The sequence below is a fragment of the Notamacropus eugenii genome, chromosome 2 (assembly GCF_028372415.1).
Source record: "Notamacropus eugenii isolate mMacEug1 chromosome 2, mMacEug1.pri_v2, whole genome shotgun sequence".
Lineage (NCBI taxonomy): Eukaryota > Metazoa > Chordata > Mammalia > Diprotodontia > Macropodidae > Notamacropus > Notamacropus eugenii.
The window spans coordinates 5,218,884-5,224,883 of NC_092873.1; positions in this window are offsets into that span (position 1 = coordinate 5,218,884).

Consider the following 6,000-nt stretch of genomic DNA (forward strand, 5'->3'; position numbering starts at 1 on the left):
GAACATGAAATATAGAATATCAGAGCTGGAAGGGATCTTGGATCAGAAAATGTCAGATTTGGGAGAGATTATAAAACATAGAATGGCAGAGCTGAGAGGGACCTTAGAACATAGAAAATTGGAACTGGGAAGGACCTTCAAACGTAGATGGGAGGAATCTTGGAATATAGATGAGATTGTGTGCATTACCTATTCCAGCCCTTCACTTAACAGTTGTGAGAAAGCTAGGGTGCGTATAAGTAGGATGACTTGCCCAAAGTCACAAAACTAACTTCCTCATTTGATTCAGTATTTCTGCTTCTTCTCACTCACAATGGACCTCTGCATGCTCCTCATGCACTAGAATTTCTAGGACCATGTTCTGCTATTACCAGAAATCATTCTTTCTAGAAGGCTTCTTGCTCAAGAATTTTTATGATTGACTGACCAGACACAACTGCCCCTGTGTTCTATGCTAAGAAATCAGAACAATTAAGTTTGCAGATGTTCTACTTTAAATTTGTCAGCCATCTTTTCTTGCACAGGCCATACTGGTTTTATGTCGAGTCTTTCTTCTCTTCAAGGTTCATGGCTGTTCACAATTAGCCCCTGTTTGTCTCTTCTCCTTTCGAGGTTCATAGTACAGGTCTCCTGAGGCCTCCAGGGTTAGCCAACCGGAAGAGATTAACCTGGATCCTTCTCCTTCACAGAGGTTTGTCTCCACAGCATAGGAATGGGGGAACTAGAGGTTTATCTCCATTCTCTATCCTTTGTCAATGCCCATATCCACTCACTAAGACAGAGTTGGGAATGAACTGAGTCTTCTGAAACAGAAGTTAGAATTAAGAAGTAGAGGGTGGACACAGATAAAAACACACATTGAGACTGATACCATGCAAAAAAGTTCTGGGTCTAGAGTTAACCAGCATAGTCTGCAATCTTGACTCTGGTACCTACTTCCCATATGACTCTTGCTGAATTGCTTAATATCCCTGGGTCTCAGTTTCCTCTTCTGTAAAATGAGGGGGAGGATTGATCTAGAAGACCTCCCACTGTGTCTGTAATCCTTTCATTTTTGTCATCAATCTTTGTTTTTATGAACATTTTTAAAATGCTTCTTTCTGATTCTATCAGTTGGTATGATCAGAGTAAGAGAAGGGGCATTGCGGATTTAGCTCCCAGAGGTTTGGGGGTTGTATGGAGGGGCAAGGAGAAGTAATAGTTCACCACTGTATCCAACCTTGGCTCTTACTATTCACTAATGTATTCAGTACTTCAGCCTGATTTTATTGATGTGGATGTATAGCTTCCACAGATGTAGATAATTCCAATTTTTTAGGAACTGTCCTTATTTCTGTAAATAATGGTTTATAGTTGTATTTATATAGGTCTGTCAACTGCCATTCACAGGGCAAACAACTTAGCCTAGCTAAAGTAGCAAGGCACCCTGAGGGAGAGCCAGGTGGCAGCAGGAGCCAGGCAGATCAACCTACTACTGCAACTTTGACCACCATCTTCCCTCAGACCCTGTTAGAGGTAGCCCAGGAGCCTGAAACAAAGAGCCTTAGGAATAGCAATGCCCTTAAACTACCAGACCTGCTTCTAGCTCAACCTCCATAGTCATTATTGAGGGGAGAAACTATTGTAGGCAAAGAACCCACCTTTTTCATGACCATTGGCAACTGCTGACTAACTGCCAACCCACAGATATGCATGGCAGCACTCCCTCATAATATGAATCATGCTTCCAGCACAGTTTCCACACCATTTATCCAATGAAGCAACTCCTATGTATGAAAGGTCGGCCATCCTCATCAAATGCCATCCTCAGAGCTGGATGTTTTCATTTCTTTATTTCGGTGAGGTTATTTCTGTGTTTCTTTGAGGCTGGGCAGTCTGGTCGCTGGTGGCTGCCTGTTTGCCCGGGCTTATACGGAAGGACGTGGTGGTTCTCAGAGCTGAAGTATGCCCATTTCCCTGGTTTCTGTTCATTTGCTGAGGTGGGGCTTGTTGCTGGCTTGCTGGGACATTTCCTGTACTGGACTGCATTCCCTTTCTACCTGAGTGAGACACACCTTTCCTGACAATCTTTCAAGTCTCTTGCCCTAAAAGATCATGTTTTCATCCCATGTTTTTGCTGATTTTGCTGTCCCAGGATGTTTGGGGGTGATTTTATGGTTGTTTGAAGATAAATATGGAGGGGTTAATAGGGATTTAGAGATTACTCCTCTGTAGTTTTTCAAAGAGAATTTCTCTTTTCATCTCTTCTGGCTGTGTTTTATTGGTTTTATACAAATACGCTAATGATTTGTGAGTACATTTTATATCCTATTACTCTGTTAATGTTATTGTTTCAACTAATTTTTAGTGATTCTCTAGGGTTCTATACGTACATTATGTCATCTTCAAAAAGTAATCATTTTATTTTTTGCTTTACTGTTCTTATTCAGTCATTTTAAGTATTTCTGACTCTGCGACCCATTTGGGATTTTCTTGACAAAGATACAGGAGTGAGTTTACCATTTTTTTCTCTGGCTCATTTTACAGACGAGGAAACTGAGGCAAACAGGGTTAAGTGACTTGTCCAGGGTCACACAACTTGTATCTGAGGCCATACTTCAATAGCAAGATGAATTTTCCTAATTCCAGGCCTGTAATTCTATCCACTGCACCACCTCCCTATGCTCTCTCAATTTCTTTTTCTCACCCTGCTGTTATAGTCAATACTTTGCCTTGTTATTAATATGATTAATTAAGTTTGTAATTTTACTAATATTAAACCTACCCTGCATTCTTAGCATAAGCCTAATCTGATCATAGTGTATAATCTTTATTATATGTTACTTTAGTCTTTGAGTTAATGCTTTATTTACATTTTTTGTTGCATTAGAGACATATTCTATACTTTTTGTTTTCTGGTTTGACTATACAGGGATATGTATCAAGACCATTTTTGTGTGAATGAACGAATTTGATAGGACTCCTTTTCTCTGCTATATTTTGTAAATAATTTATGTGATATTGGAATTAATTTTTCTTTATATATTTGATAGAATTCACTTGTGTTTCTACTTGATCCTTTTCTTTGGGGGTTCACCTCTAACTTGTTCAATTTCTTCTTCTGACTTTGAATTGTTTAAATTGTCTATTTCTTTATTTGTTAATCTGTATATTTTATATTTGTCTAAATATCCATTTATTTAATTTGGGTTTGGTTTTATGGAATAGAGTTGAAAAAAAGTTTATAACAATATCCTTTATTACTTTTTCATTTGTTGTGAGTTTTCCTTCTATCTTCTTTGACTACATCTCTGACCTTTATAACATTAAGATTCTGCAAGGACCCTTTTATCACCACCATTATTAGAATTTAAATAATTGATCCTTATAAAGTCTCTTAACTTCTTCACTTTTTCTCTTGATCTCCTATATTTGAATTTCAAAGCTCCTTTTCAGTTCTTGTTTTTCATCAAGAACATTTGAAAATTCTCTATTTCACTGAAGTTTCATTTTCCCCTTGTGTAAGAGTATACCGAATTTTTCGAGAAAACTTGTTTTTAGTTGTAAAATCATTTGCCTTTTGTAATATCTCATTCCATGAACTCTGTTCCTTTGAGTGGTAGCCACTAAATCTTGTTTGATTGTGACTATGGTTCCTTGATATCTGGATTTTCTTTTTCTTTCCTTTTTCTTACTGAATATTTTGTTTGATCTGAAAGCTCTGGGTTTTGGCAGTGACTTTCCTTGGAGTTCTCATTTTGAGAGTTTTTTAGGAGTTGGACAGTGGATTCCCTCTATTATTATATTGCCTTCTTGTTCTAATATTCCTTGCTAATTCTCTATAATGATATCTTGAACTACAATGAAGTTCCTTTTTTAGAGTTTGTTTTCCATCTTAGTTGAATTACTTTATGTTTTCATCTATTTTCTCAGTCCTTTGAATTTGTTTTAGTAATTCTTGTCTCCTGGAGTCATTAACTTCTATTTGGTTCATTCTAATTTGGGGAAAGTCTGTTACGAGGGTAAGACTTTTTAAAATCCATTCTATTAAGCTATTAATTCCTTTTCTAAGCCTTTCCTCCATTAAACTCTTTTAAAACATTTGTGTGACCTGTTTTGGGAATTTTATTTGCTCTTGTAGGCAAACTGATCTTTTCTTTGAAATCTTGAGATATTTTTGAGATGTTTTTCTCTTGATTGTGCCTGATCTCATATAGTTTTGAGGGGGAGAAGGAATGTTGTTAATAAAGTTTTGGTACTAATGTTTTAGTAGCTGAGTTCAAATGCCTCCCCAACTTGAGAGACCACAGACCAAATTGAGGCCATTCCTTTGCCCTGGGGGTATTTCTCTTGCCTAGACCTCAAAGGTCAGACTAAGTTAGGGCTGCTTTTTTCATTCTCTTTGTTCCCTTTTCCTCACCTTGAACACTAAAGTTCTGCCTTCTGGGATTAGACTTATTTGAAGTTCTTTTCTTTGGAAGAGGAGAGAGAGAGAGAGAAGAGGTCTTTTCTTTATTCTTGTTGGAAGAGGAAAGAGATTGATTGATCTAATTTAGCCTCACAATGATTCTGTAAGGTAGCTATTACGAGTATTATTATCCTCATTTTAAAGATGAGGAAATTGGATTTGGAGTGAGGAGGTTAAATAAGGGTCCCTACCATGACACATTATCTGCATGGCTGTAGACAAGTTAATTTTCCCTTCTGATCTTTAGTTCCCTCATCTACTGGATATGAATAAAGATACATGTATTACCTGACTCTCAATAGCTGTTTTGAAAATCACATAACTCCATATAAAAGTGAACTACTTTGAAAGATCTGTGCTGGTGTTGAATGATGTCATCCAATGAAATTTGCATGTAATTTACATTATGCTTGCAAAAGCAAATATTTCTAGACACCACCAATGGAGGATCTACCCAGTAAACTTTATGTTCCTTTTATTTTTTTTGTTATTTTGAAGATAGCAGCAACACCCAGGTTGTTCTTCTGGTATCCCTCACTCTCCCTAAATGATTGGTTCTCCTCTTTTTCTAATTATCAATGATTTCTTTTTTGTATTTCAAAAAATTTTTCAAAAAAATTTGTATTTCACTTCTCATGTACAAATAATCCTTTGATAATTATTTGAATTACCATTAAGAACTAGATATTATGATTAAGAATTTAAGATTAAGAATTAAGGTTAAGAAGCTATCCTGAGAGTCAGGAATACCTGATATCAAGTCCTGCCTTTGACATTGCAGAATCATGGGAAAAACCTTTTTCTTCTTTGTGCCCCAGACAACTCTCTATGACATTAAGTTATAGACAAATAGTCAATTTGTGTGACTGGGAAAAGTTTCATCACTAAAAGTTTCCTACACAGATAAAAATTCAGGTCTGAACTCTTGGAAAGTTATTATTATTATTATTATTAATTAATGCATAGTGATGATGAGGAGGAGGATGATATAGGAAAGTCTTGTTATTAAGGTAAATTTGAAAGATAACAGTCCAACACCTGGCACCTGTTATCACTTGCTCTCATTTAATGACTGACCCATGACTTTTTCAGTGAAAAATCCATCCATGAGGTACTTTAATTTCCTACTGACACAGAAGTCATCATTGAAAATTCTGTGAATTATTTTTAAAAAGAAGTATAGTGCACAAGATGGAGGGTTGGCCTGGACATTAGGATCATCTAGGTTCAGATTCTGCCTTTGATATATATTAGTTGTGTGCCCCTACATAAATGAGTTAGCTTCTCAGTGCCCCAACCAAATCTTTAAGAATATGAGTTACAGACAATCTGCCCCTTTCCATCAGAGGAGGGAGTTTCAACATTGAGTCTTGCTTGTACCAATGAAATCTCAGCCAAACTTGAAAAATGAGCAGCAAGATTATTATAAGTTGTTGATAACAAAGACATAGGAGAGCATTCTTGTTCAGGAAAACTTTCCTTTCAGCCTCTTCAGGATATTTTTGATCTCCTTATTCCTGAGGTTATGGATGAGAAGGTACATGGAATGAAGA